Source organism: Elephantulus edwardii, unplaced genomic scaffold, assembly GCF_000299155.1.
Source record: "Elephantulus edwardii isolate Elephantulus edwardi_28Jun2011 unplaced genomic scaffold, EleEdw1.0 scaffold00084, whole genome shotgun sequence".
Taxonomy (NCBI): domain Eukaryota; kingdom Metazoa; phylum Chordata; class Mammalia; order Macroscelidea; family Macroscelididae; genus Elephantulus; species Elephantulus edwardii.
Window position 1 is genome coordinate 14038546 of NW_006399834.1, and position 14576 is coordinate 14053121.

At 37.6% G+C, this 14576-nt stretch overlaps 1 protein-coding gene and 1 pseudogene across 1 annotated transcript in view; both read left to right on the plus strand.

Moving 5' to 3' along the window:
- LOC102852110 (neuronal PAS domain-containing protein 3-like) overlaps window positions 1-14576 on the plus strand; it is a 1291857-nt gene that overhangs the window by 1169031 nt on the left and 108250 nt on the right. The gene's annotated exons all lie outside the window — the stretch shown is intronic.
- Window positions 9883-10364, plus strand: LOC102851286 (annotated as a pseudogene).

Below are 14576 nucleotides of genomic sequence, written 5' to 3' on the forward strand. Positions count from 1 at the left end.
GGCACATAACAACAACAACAACAGGCCTAGGGAAAACACAGGCTTGGCACATGCAAACCAGACAAGCACTGGGGCTAACAACCTCATATGTATAGCATGACTGTAAGAATAGTATTCTTATCCCTTCTGTGGTTTTTAGTCACCATGTTCCTAGATTCCTTTTTTGTGTATTTATTGTCCCTACATTTATGTAACTTTTGCATATCTTTCTCATGTTCCTTAGTCTTTTATATTTACCCTTTCAGCCTTCACTTTCCTAATTTATCTTTCTTAACATCCTACCTCTTTCTTCCTCATTTTTATTCCCTATTTAATCCTCTGCTCTTTTTCACATTTGCAGTTACTCACGTTCACATGTATTCTGAACCACTTTTCTAGTAAAACGAGTGACTGTAAAATTCCCTTATCATTGTGTAGTCAGGTTCATGATATCTATCCATTTCTGAAATTTATTAGCCTAGAAACCTCTCACCCAAAGTTCTGTTGATGATGAGAGCACAACAGGAATCTAAGTGAAAATATGAATTTTGAGACCAAAATACTAGAATATCTGTAGGTAGATTATTGTTTCCATTACTAATCACATTCACATTTGATATGGTTGCTTCAGTATCAGGCATCTTCTAAGTCAACAAAAGTCTGCTGTTATGTATTTTAACAACTAACCAGAAAGGTTGGTCAGATACTAGCCGATACCATTGCTGTTATTCTGAAATGGGCTCTGCTCTGTTGGAACCCAGGGAGTTACTGAACATTAACACACTTCCCTGATCACTAATCCTCCCAATAATCCTTAAAAAATAGCTATCAAGTGCCTATTTGTAGAATACTAAAAGCTACCTTAAAATCAAACATTACTGAGTGCTTTTCATTTTCCAAGCTTATGTTATCCATTGATGTGAATAAGTGTCCATGCCTAAACATGCCATATGTAGTGGCTGCATTTGCATATGTTATGCTGCTACATACCATCAAGTTTACAATGATTTATAGTGACCCTGGGAGGAACAGTTTTAAACCATGCCCCATCTATGCCATCCTCGCAATACTTATTGTGCTCAAACCCTTTGTTCCAGTCACCATTTCAATCCATGTCATTGAGGGTAATCCTACTTTTCCTAGCATAGTGTCTTTTTCCCTCCTGCAACTGGCACTTCCTGTATAACATGCCCAAAGTATGCGAAACAGTTCCACTATCCTTGCCACGAAGGAGGACCTGTGGTTGTACTTCCTGCAAAATAGATTTGTTTGGTCTTTGGCATTCCATGGTATATTCAATACTTACACCACAATTCAAAGACAGCAATTCTTCTTTGACCTTCCCATTCATCGTGCTGCTTTCATATGCATAGCTGACTCCTTTTGGGGGATGGGGAGGTAGTTGTGGTTGTTAGATGCCATTGAGTCAAGTATATCTTGTAGCGACCCCGTGAACAGCATAGCTATCTGGTGCCACCCTCATCCTCTCTGACATATTTGAGCTCATCCTATGCCACCTTCATCCCCTGACACATTTGAGCTCAGTGCTGCAGACAGTGTGTCAGTCCACCTCTTTGAGGGTCTTCCTCTATTTGCTGACCCTCCACCTTTCCAAGCATGATGTCCCTCTTTAAGGAACGGCCTCTACTAGCGAAATACCCAAAGTATTTGAAAGTAATGTTATTTTGTTTCTTAGTAATGGCTTCATTCTGAGGAAGAACAAAGGGGTCAGGAGTGGCAGGATGAAGGAGAAACAACTGAGAATCAAGTACATTTGGGAAGAGACTCAAACTTGCCATAATCCTTTGTCTCTTCCCCACTCTGGCACTTGGAAGCCATTCCATGCCTTTTCTTCTTGTGCTCCCATCTTCAATTTACCTTTCTTTTAGCCACTGTAGAAGTGAGTATCAGGACAAGGATGGTGTAGAGGAAGGCTCAGTGCTGCGTCTGGCTAGCAGCCAGCACTGCTTCACTGCCTCCCATGCTTAGTCCTTTATATACAGCTTCTAAATGTTTAAGACATTACCAAAACTGTATTCTAGAGAATGAGTACATAGTCATTTAAAAGATAGAGAATCAAAATCTTGAGGAGCTAAAAATCAAGTAAAAATTGAGCCAGCACATCTGGTCTTTAAGTTCTTCTGTTCTCAACAATTCTCTGTTTTAGACCATTCACCTTGCTAGTGAGTTAGTCCTAGATTTGAACCAATTTAGTGACTTTGGAGAATTAAAGCTTCACATTATAAAGATTGCTTCACTGTTTACACTCAATACTAAAGGTCAACTTTGCATTGAAAGGCACATTTTCTTCTCAAGAGGTGTGTAAAACCCTTCCTATATGCTGGTGTTAATCAGTAGGGAGTTATTAACAGATCCTAACAGCTTTGAGGGTGTGATAATACGATGATAAAATCCTGAGTGACACAAACAGCTAAGTGCTCAACTATTAACCAAAATTATCGTGGTCTAGACCCACTGAGAGGCACCTGAGGCAACAGACTAGACACTCTACTTCTGAAAGGTCACAGCCTTGGAAACATTGTGGAACACAGCTGTACTTTGCAATGCAGGAGCTTTTCAAGATTTAACTTGACAAAATAGCAATTGGAAAACCTGGAGATTATGAGAAAATAAAAAGATTTTATTGCTACCCAAAATAAAGGAAATAAAAATCCTCACCACTGGACCAATAGGCAACATCATGAGAGATGAAGAAAAGTCTGAAGTGGTCAAGTGGACAGCAGTCAAAAAATCTAAAGTTGTTGCATTGGGCAAATCTATTGTCAGGGACCTCTTTAAAGTGCTAAAGAACAAGGATGTCTGTTTAAAGACTAAGGTTAAGGTTAAGTTTAAGGTACACGTGGTTCTAGACCTGGTATTTTCATTTACTTCCTTTGCATCTTAAAGAAAATAAGGAAAACCAAAGAAGAACTGATGCTTTTGAAGGGTGATGTTGATAGAGAATACTGAACATCCCATGGGTTGCCAAAACCGCAAACAAATCATTCTTGGAGGAAGTGCAAGCATTGTGCTCCTTATAGGCAAGAATAGTGAAACTCTGTCTCATCTACTTTGGGCATGTTGTCAGGTGAGAAGAGAGGAAGATCGTCAAAGAGATGGATTGATGTAGTTACTGCAGCAATGGGTGTAAGCATACCAGAGACTAGGGCATAATTCTGTTCTATTGAAGTCAGTCACTGTAAGCTATAGGCAACTTGATAACAGCTAACAACAACAAAGTGTAGTAGTCATGTTAATTAAAGGGGAAAATATAGGTTAAATGTAAAATTTAATGCTAAATATAAGCCCCAAATAAAAGTCACTCTGATAATTATAATTAATATGGAGAATAGATTGATTCCAAGTTCACTGAAAACTTTCCCCCTCATCGTTGAGTGATTGTTTTCTAAGGACTCCCAAGAGTGCAAGCCTATAATTTTAATTATACGTTGGCATTCTCATAAAGCAAACAACCTGCTCAGGTAGTGTTTATGATGTGTTAGAAAGAATACTTATGAATATGCTTCACAAATTCCAACTGCAACGATCTGCAGTGGGTCTTTTCAAGGACAGAAGGGGTGAGTTGGAACACATGTAGGAGAAAAGTTGCTCATTAAGGGAAGGTTTGTTATCCAGGAACATATAATTAAGGTGACGGTCCCAGCTTCTGTGACAGCCAACACTTGGGTAGTTGTTTGATTGCTGCGTGGGTCAGGGATCAGCTCTTGCTACAAGATGTAGCCACATTAGTTTGTTAGTGAGCAGGTTAGAAAGTAAATTACAGCTGCCTTTCTCAAGTACATTACTGTCGGTCTTCATTGTTTTGTTTTTACTGTACATCAGCAGGACTGTGGCTTCTGAAGACTTTGTGTGACAGGTTAGGCATTTTATCCTTTGAGTAAACAGTAATCATGGTGTGAAGAAAGTGGGGCATTGGAGAATTTTTCCTATTCTTTGAGAATTCCACTCTTCCTTTTTAGTTTGCTCCAAGGGCTCATTGGGGATACATATATTAAGCCCTTTAAATAGTTCATAATAAATCTTTGTCTCAGGCTGATTCTGACAGTTTTTTAAAGAGTCTTTTAAGAGAGAATCCTCAATCATTTGTTAATCCATGGGGTGATCTTCAGACTTCGGGAAAAAAATAACAGCTTGGGCTCTTGGGTAGTGAAAATACAATGTAGGATAAAAATATATAAATAGGGGGAAATCCCATGAATATCACCTTTCAGAGATTACATGTTCTGCATGTATCTAAATGCTTTCTTCTCCAACAAGCCAGAAAGAGAGTGGAAAATAATTGTTAAAAAATGAGGAATTTTTTTTTATTCGTCATGTTCCTTGTAAATTTAGATGCATCTCTTAAAATGTTAGCAACTGAATCTAGAAGAGAATATTCCTTTTTTTTAAAAAAAGGAAACATTTTCTTGGTAAAAGGTAATTTCTTCTTTGCCCTTGTTTCTCCTTTAAGACTACCTGTCTTCCCCCAAATTACTTATACACACTGTTATTTTACCTGGCTGGGGAGAGGTATTCCCTTTTAAAGAAAGGTTTACAGATATTAGTTATTAGTGTCAACAATAAAACTTTGAAGGGCAAGACATAGATTTCATAATGATGACCTTTCTAGAGTTACTTTACCTGTTTTGGTTTCAGCCTTAGTTATGAGCAAGAAAATACAGTATTATCCCCTATATTAATAATTGTAATCATTTTAATACCTGTACATAAAAAAAGTCTCTCTTCAGAAGAGAAAAGTACTTGATCTCAAGTGTTTTATGTATGAATGATTGACTATTTGGGGAAACTTATTTCAATTTATTTTGCTTATGACTGAATGATTAAGGAGGAAACCAAGGAAAACAGGGCAGAGCTTTGAGTCAAACACAGTAAGTATCACAACAGGAGTATTTTCTCTGAATTTGTATGTCATTTCTAAAATCCAGCTTCATAAGGCATGGAAAATTACTAAGAAATTTACTAATGACATGCAAATGGAGTCTGTTATAAATAAATGCAATAATAAAATTGAGAAATGGGCAAAGGACAGCCTACTGTTTCAGATGGATTCATTCTCAGGTTAGGTCAAATAATTGAAGGCCTAGAGCAAAGGCTACCAGAAATACCTGGAGTCCCTGCCGTTGAGAGGATTAATCACAAAACAATTATGACAATTGAAGCAGGGGCATTTAGTTCCCAGGCAACAAGAGACATGTGGTTTAAAAAATACTTATTTGCCATTATAGTATTTAAGTTCAAAACCTTCCCAAATAATGCTAAGTCCATTGTTGCTGTTGTTTGCTATTGAGTCAGAACCAACCCAGATCAGGGTTTTCAGAGGCAGTAAATCACACAGGAGGAGATTGTCCGTCTTTTGCCTGATGAGCAGCAGATGGATTAGAACCATGTGCCTTTGAGATTGAAGCACAACTTCTTACCACTAGGCCACCAGAGCTCCCTAAAGTTCATTAGAAAGCTATATTTCAAGAGATATAACACAACTTTATCAAATAGGAAAAAAGGTAGTAATTCACAAACAAATTTGCTTTGCTAGGAGTTTGAGAAAAAGCTGCTTCTCTCCCATTTTTCCATAGTCTTTATAAAGAAAAGCCTAATTCTACAGCATGATTAATTGTCAGATATGGAAGTTAACTTGTTAAAATAAGTATTTTCCCCCTCCCTACCACTTGGAAAGATAACCTTGAACAAAATCTACAGTGGCCTAACATGGAGTTCAGACATGGGAGTGACATGAGCGATAAGAAGCTGCACTGCAGTCCTGAAGGCACGTGGTTGAATCCACCAGCTGCTCCATGAGAGAAGGATGGGCAGTCTTCTTCCATGTGATTAACTGCCTCTGAAAACCCACTGACAGGTCAGCTGTGGTTTGGTTCCAACTCAGTGATACACAACAACAACAACAACACATATATTGGAGCTCTAATGGCCTACTGGTAAGGATATGTGCTGCAATCCCAAAGGCAAGCAGTTCAAATCCACCAGCTACTCTGTGGGAGAAGGATGGGCAGTCTCTTCCCATGCAGTTTGAGCCTCTGAAAGTTCACTGGCGGGTCAGCTACCAGTCAGTCTGACTGCCTCGTATACAACACCACTACCTATATTAGCTGACCAAGATCAAAGCAATAAATCTCTGCCTTCCTCTAGGTGATCTGCAACCACTTCTTGCAAAAGATTAGATGACTGTTTAGGTATCAAGACAGAGGACTACAAAATGAAGCTTACTGGGATCATCAGAGAAAAGAAAATCTGCTTAATTAAAGGTTTCAGAAATAGATAATCATTAGCAACATAACAGATATAGATAATTATTGGGTTATCTCCCATTTATGGCTTCTCTAAATTATTGCAAAGTATAAATAATGTTCCTAAGAATATTCCCCAATAAATAACCCTCAAGTCTTTGTGGATGATGGATTTAATACAGTCCTTCTAACTAAAAACATTTTGAAAAATAACCACTTCAGATGTGTTGGAAAAAAGCCATAAGAAGAGAACAAATTCTAGCCCCCAGTCACATTATTCCTATAGGATAAAAATAATAAATTAGCAGAAGATACTGATTTGGGAGATGTTTGTGGAAGTCTGCCAAGTCTCATATTTGTGAAAGATCGCCCCTACTCCCATAACACACAGATCACGCAGGAAGTAAAAATTGGCCTTCATGCTAAGCCACTTATCTGAGAAGGTAAATCTGAAAAAGCCACATCAAGGCACATTCATTTGGATTCTCAATTATAGTTATTCTCTAACTCTATCAAGTCAGAAATTTCTGGTCATTCAGCATTGTCTCTCTCAAACAAATACAAAATCTGAGAGGCAATCTGTTAAACTACTCTCTCTTCACCACTTTTAACCATATGACTGCATTCATGCAAATCCCATCCTTTGTGTTGTATGGAATCCTTATTCCTCTAGGAATAGGGTTACCAGATGTAGCAAATAAAAGTATTAAGATGCCCAGTAAAATTTTCATTTCCTGCTTACTATTTGGGTCATACTTACACTAAAATATTATTTTTGTTATTTATCTGAAATTTACATTTAACTCTATGTCTAGTATTGTTTCAGGCTACTCTAATTAGACATAAACTATTAATTGCTTTCCCAAATGCACCAGTTTTACCTCTTCAACTCTACTGTAACAGCCCTTCCCTGGACACTGTTTACTTGAACTTTCTCCAGGGCATATCATGACGTCCCTGCTCTTGACTCTCCTAAAGAATGTTCATACCACTTTGTTCCTACCGTCACTTCCACATTAATTGTCTCCACAATCTTTACTTCAAAATGAATGCTTTCTTTTAAAAAGAGAATAGAACAAGAACCATAGCATCAGTTCTAATGTCTCAGAGCTATTGTCTGTCGATGCCCATGAATTCACTGGCCTTCCTAATGGTGAACATTTGTGCTCTACAGTCTTTCTGTATAGCTCCTTCAGGAGGGAAAAGATGCAGATGAGTTTTCATGATGGGTAACTACTCAACACAGTTCCATATCTGCCACCCTCACAAAAAGCCTACCATTGAGTTAAACCTGACCCACTGGTGTGATCAAACCATAGAGATTTTCACTGTGTTTTATTACTGTTGTTGTTGTTGTGTACTGTAGAATCAAAACCAGCCCATATCTGACCCTCAGGCAGGTTTTGAGAGGCAATAAATTGCATGGGGGAAGAATGCCTAACCTTCTCCCACAGAGCAGCTGGTGGCTCGACTCAAAGAAATAATGAAACCATACAAAAGATTCAGGGTGGAGGGTGGGGTGAAGAGCAAAAACGACAGCCTTCTAGGATTACATCTCAACATCCAGAAAATTAAAATCCTCACCAACTGGGTCAATAGACAATATCATGTTGTTGTTGTTGTTGTTGTTATTGTTGTTGTTGTTGTTATGGGCCACTGAGTCATCTGTGACTCATAGCAACCCTATGGACAATAGCTCTGAAACCTGCCCTATCCAGAGCCAACCTCAATGACCCTAACATACTTGCCCCCCATTACACTAGTTACTGTGTCGGTCCGTCTCATCCAGGGGTCTTCCTCTCCTGCCCTGTCCTTCTACCTTTCCAGGCATGATGCCCTTCTTCAAGAATTGGTCCCTTATGGCCATGTGCCCAAAGTATGTGAGATGGAGCTTCAAAATACTAGCCTCCATGGAGATTGGTTTACCCTCTCCAAGACAGACCTATTTGTTCTTTTTCCAGTCCAGGGTTATTTGATACTTTTCTCCAGCATCACAACTCAAAGACATCAATTCTTCTATCCTTAGTCCTTGTCCAGCTCTCTGATGCATAGCAAGTAATTGTGAAGACCATGGCCTGGATCAGGTGCACCTTAGTCCCTAGACTGATATATTACAAGTCAGGTTTTGGAGAGGTCCTTGATAGTAGACTTCCTCAATGTGATTTGTCTTTTTATTTCCTGACTGCTGGTACAAAGAGTATTAATTGTGAAACTGAGCAAACTGAAGCTGTTAACAGTCTCAATCTCTTCTCCATCTATCATGATGCTGCCAGTTGGCCCAGTGGTGAGAATCTTTGTCTTCTTGATTTTGAGCTTCAATCCATATTGAAGACTACAGTCTTTGACCATTTTGCAGCAAACCCTTCAGGTCCTCCTCAGTTTCAGCAAGTAAGGTTGTGTCATCTGCATAATGTAGGTTGCTGATGAGTCTTCCTCCAAGCCTGATGCCACATTCCTCCTCATAAAGCCTAGCCTCCCAAATGGTCTGTTCTGTATACAGATGGAAAAAGGTATGGAGACAGGACATATACCTGATTCACCCCTTTCCCGATTTTGAACCATGCAGTGTTTCCTTGCTCTGTTCTGAAGAATGTTTGCTGTTTCAAGTGTAGGTTGGAACTCATCGGCACAATCAAGTGTTCTGGGATTCCCCTTCTTCTCAAGATTAGCCACAGTTTGTTATGATCCACACAGTCAAATGCCATTGCATAGTCAGTGAAACACAAAGAGACGTTACTCTGGGATTCTTTGCTTTCTGGAAAGATCCATCTGTCATTAACAATAATGTCTCTAGATAGAAAAAATATTGAAGTTGCCAATGATTTTATCTTATTTGGATCCAGTCAACACCCTTAGTACTAACAGTTGAGAAATCAAAACATGTGATCCACTGGGAAAATCTGTTGTCACGGACTTCTTCAAAGTGATGAAGAGCAAAGATATCAGTTTAAAAAGTAAGGTGCACTTGACTCAAGCCATGGTCTTTTCAATTACTATACAGTTGAAAGTTGGATAGTTACTAAAGATGATGGAATTCTAAGTGAGGCCTTTAGTTATATTGTTTGAGAAGAATATTGAATATCCCATGGATTTTCAAAAGAACAAACAGGTTGATCTTGGAGAACATGTAACTATGGTGGCTCCTTAGAAGCAAGGATAATGAACCTTTTACATACTTTAGATATGTTCTTAGGAGGGGCTAATCTTTGATAAAGGACATCATGCTTGCTTGCAAAAGTTACTGGATGACATAGGAGAGGAAGACCTCAATAAAACAGATTGACATGGTATGTGTAATAGTCAGTTCAAGTATATCAGAAATGGTGAGTAAGGCACAAGATAGGGCAAGGATCAAATCTATTATTCATAGGGTCACTTTGAGTTGCAGTTGACTCAATAGCACATAACAATATAATTAGATCTTAGAATAAAGAAAATGTTTATATCTAAAGTAATGGAGAAGTTAGAAAGGAAAAATTTTATAGACTTATCTGTATAAGATTTCAAATTAACATCATAAATGTGAGTCTCTAGCTGCCATCTTGCGTCTCCTCGTGTGCAGCCTATCTCAGCTGGTCTGCCAAAAGACCCCGAGTGCCAGCCTTAGTCCCCTGTGCGGCCCCGTTTCCTTTCTGACAAGATGAAAGAAACTGTCATAAATCAAGAGAAACTTGCCAAACAGCAATTCCTTTTCCAGCATTGGTGGAAAAGGAAATACACACAGAAAGAAGGTGGTTCATAGAACAGCTACAGAAGATGGCAAAAACCTTTGGTTCTCCGTAAAGAAATTAGGAGTGAACAATATTTCTGGTATTGAAGAGGTGAATATGTTTACAAATCAGGGAATGGTGATCCACTTTAATAATCCTCAAGTTCAAGCACCTCTGACAGTGAACTCTTTCACCATTACCGTCCATGCTAAGACAAAGCAGCTGACAGCAATGTTACCCAACATCTTAAACCTGCTTGGTGCAGATAGCCTGAGTAGTTTAAGATGACTGGGCTAAAGCCCTACCCAAGCAATTTGTGGATGGAAAAGCACCACTTGCTACTGGAAAAGATGATGAAGTTCCAGATCTTGTGGAGAATTTTGATGAGGCTTCAAAGAATGAGGCCAACTGAATTGAGTCAACTTTTGAAGAAGATAAAATGTAACAAAGTTACTTTGAGCTGCTATTTTATATTATGACTGCTTTTTTTTTTTTTTTGTCCTGGAGAAGTTGAAGCCAAGCTACTCCTTGGAGGCAAGGATTTTTTTTTTTTATATTCTACTGATTGTTTAAAAAATTCAAGTACATTGTTTTCAAGAACAAATTCCTTCAATTTCCCTTATCCCCCCCAACTAATTGTTTAACCCCCCTGATTCATCCCCCTCTCCCCCTGCACATCCTCATCCTTCAGCTTCCAACCTCTCCCAGCCCTCTTGGATCCTTACACTCATACTACAATAATGGGGGAGGGGTTTGTTGGTTTTTTAAAAATTAATTTATGACTGCTTTTTAAAATTGTTTTGTTTATGAATCTGATAAATCTAGATCTCTTATATCTTTAAGCCCAACAAGTCTTTTGGACATTGCAGCTATTTTCAGTTTCTCCTTAAATATAGTTCATTCTTTGCAGCTAAATAAGCTGAAGAAGCCTGGGAATAAAATTTGAAACAAATTTTAATAAAGTTCTTTGCCTACAAAAAAAAAGTAAGTGAAAATCAAATAAATAGCAGTTATAAAAATTCTTTCAAAGCTAATATCCTTAATATTTATACATAATAATTCAAATTCACATGAGAAATGCAAAAATAGTCAAAAGGGCTAAATAATATGATTTGTTGGGAAAAATTCAAAGGCCAATAAATATGTATTAAAAGCCCCTTCAGCATCACTAGAAATAAAAATTCAGTTATATATTTGTGAGATATTTTTCTATACTGCTTATGAATGAATTCGCCACAAAAATTATTTTTCCACATCATTATCATTTGATAATTTAGTATTTTTATCAAATAAAAACAAGTAATATAAGATGGTAGTCAATAGGAAAGTCATCCAATATTCCTAACAGACATGTAAAATCATGCAATACAACTTTTCTGAAAATAGTTTTCCAATACATATTAAATGCTTTTTTGAGGGGGGGGGCGGGAGAAGTGTAGTGGCAGGTTACAAGATCAGTATACAACAGTCAGTGGGATTCTTCTAAAATAACAAAACAGGAAAAGAAACCAAAAGAAACCAAGGAACAATACTACTTACAAGAGCCAACCACAATTTGACATACTTAGTAATAAACCTAACTAGAGACACAAAAAGACCTTTACAAAGAAAACTACAAACACTTCTTCAAGAAACAATTAAAGACCTAAATAAATGCAAAGATGATATTCCCTGTTGATGGATAGGAAGACAATATAGAAAAAATGACAATCCTACGAAAATAATCTATGTGTTTAATACGATTCCAATACAGAAACCAAATTCATTTTTCAGAGAGAGACAAAAGGCAATTAGCAAGTTTATTTGGAAAGGACAGAGACCTTGAATAAAGAAAGCACTTCTGAAAAACAAGAATGAAGTTGGAGGCATAATGTGCCTTGATCTCAAAACTTGCTATACAGCTGTAATAATCAAAACAGCATGGTACTGGTACAGTGACAGGCACATAAAACAATGGAATAAATCAAGAAACCAGAAATTAACGCATATATCTGTGGTCAACTGGTATTCAGCAATGAAACAAAACCTATCAAAGGGGGAAATGACAACCTCTTCAACAAATGGTGCTGGCACAACTGGACTGCTGCCTATAAAAAGCTGAAGCAGGATCCGTGCCTCTTGCCATACACAAAAACAAACTCAAGGTGGATCAGAGATCTAGGGGTAAACTCTAAAACCATAAAAATTATAAGACAAAATGGGACCAAGCTTAGAAAGCCTACCCTATGCTATAAAGAGGCTGACAAATACAGCCAGAAATGCATCATTAGGAGAGGATAAAAATGATGAATGGAACCTTTTAAAGATTAAACCCTGTGTGCATCAAAACTCTTTTCCAAAGAGTGAATAGAAACTTGATTATTGACTGGGAAAAAGTATTTGGCAATACCATCTCAGACAAAGGTCTCATAACAAAAGTTTACAGACTACTACAGAACCTCCACAAGAAAAAGACTGATAACCCAGGTACGAAATGGAAAGACTTTTCACAGAGGAAGATATTTGGATGGCAAACAGATACATGAACAAATATTCAAAACCACAGGCAATAAGAGATGCAAATCAAAACTACAGTGAGATACCATCTTGCTCCAGTAGCAGTGGCAAAGTTTAACAGGACAGCAAGTAATAAATGTTGGAAACAATGTGGCAAGATAGGAACTCATACATAGTTGGTGGGATTGTAAATGGTACAACCATTCTGAAAGGCAGTCTAGCGTTCCCTCAAAAAGCTGAATATAGAAATTGCATCTGACCCAGCTAATCTACTGCTTGGCATATACCCTGAAAGAATGAGAACTGAGGCACAAACAGAGACTTGTACACCAGTGTTCATAGCAGCATTTTTCACCATCACAAGAACATGGAAACAGCTCAAATGTCCAATCATAATCAAATGGATTGAGAAATCATGGTATATTCACACGATGGAATACTATGCAGCATGCAGGAGCAATGATTTTGTAAATTATTGCCTAACTTGGGAGGAACTGGAGAGCATTATGGGAAGTGAGTTAACTCAGTCTCATAAGGACAAATATTGTATAAGACCATTGTTGTAGAACAAGTAGGAGGATCCAAGAGAGGAGATGATGGAAGCAGGGGGTGAGGATGGGTGGGGGGAGGAGAGATGTTAAACATAGGGTCATACAATTTGATGGGTAGAGGGGGAAGTTTAAGGAAAGGGGAAAGATCCTGGGGGGGGGGGAATGTATGCAAGCTTTTAAGTAAACCAGTATATAATAAAATTTGTATTTAAAAATAAACCAAACAATTAAAAAAGAGAAAAAAAACACACAAGATCTCACCTCAATAGTAAAGTTTAAGAGGACAGAAAGCAATAAATATTGGAGAGTATGTAGAAAGATAGGAACTCTCATACACTGTTGGTGGGATTTTTAAATGATATAACCACTCCAGAAGGCAGATGGACATTTCCTCAAAAAACTGACCATAGAAATTCAATATGATCCAGCTGTTTTACTGGCCAGATTACATTCAAAGAAAATTAGGACTGAAACACAAAGATTTGTACACCAGTGCACACAGCAGCATTACTTACAATCATGAGAACATGGAAACAGCACAAATGTTCAATTACATTTAAATGGATTGAGAAATTGTGGCACATTCACATGATGGAATACTATGCAGCACTCAGGAGCAATGATTTTGAAAATTACTACATAACTTGGGAGAGACTGGAGAGAATTATTCTGAGTGAACTCATTCTCATAAGGACAAATATTCTGTAAGACTATTATTGTCAAAATAGAAGGATAACTCGTAAAATGTGTGTGGGGACCCAGTGAGGGAAGGATTAGGAGCAGAGGGGTGAGGATGGAGCGGGAGACATCATACTATTGCACAATTTGGTGGGTGGTTGAAGAACACGGTAAAAGAAATGGGAAAGATGCAGCAGAGATATGGAAAGACAGGGTAACAGTGGGCATAATTGGATGATGATTAATAAAGCATAATGAATGGGAAGGATTGTGTGAAACAGTATGAATAAAGGATAGTGTAAATGTACACAAACTTTGCATGCAAACCAATATAAAAGATTTTTTTAAAAAAAAGGCTGAGATTAAAAAGAAATTAAGATGATTTTTCAAAAGCAAAACAAAAAAAGAGTTGCTCCCAAAGTGATCCCAACTCATGACTACTGTGATTGCCTTTAAATCATGTTTGTCCACGTGTCAAGATGGCATAAAGGAAATGCAATATACATTAAAGATATTATTCACACAATATCACTAAAGAAAAGAAAGACACAAAGAAGTATAGAAGGATAAATAGCAATTGACATTACAGGGAGGATGTAGGAAATGTATTATTTCATTGTGAGAATAGAAATTGTTGTAAAACATGCCTTGTAGCTTTCACTTAAGCTGGAGTAAAAAAAAAAAGAAAAGTGCGTGCTTTTTGTCCCATTAATGCTCTTTCTAGAGATCTACACTAAGAAATTATAAGAAACTCAAAGGTTAGTTTCAAATGATCATCACTCTGTAGTATTTTAAAACCACTGAAATTGTCTTTTCAAAAGTAATGACAGGGACTGGGTAATGATAGGTTAGGTCCAAAGGTGATTGATTCTATAAAACATAATGCATGGAAATGACTG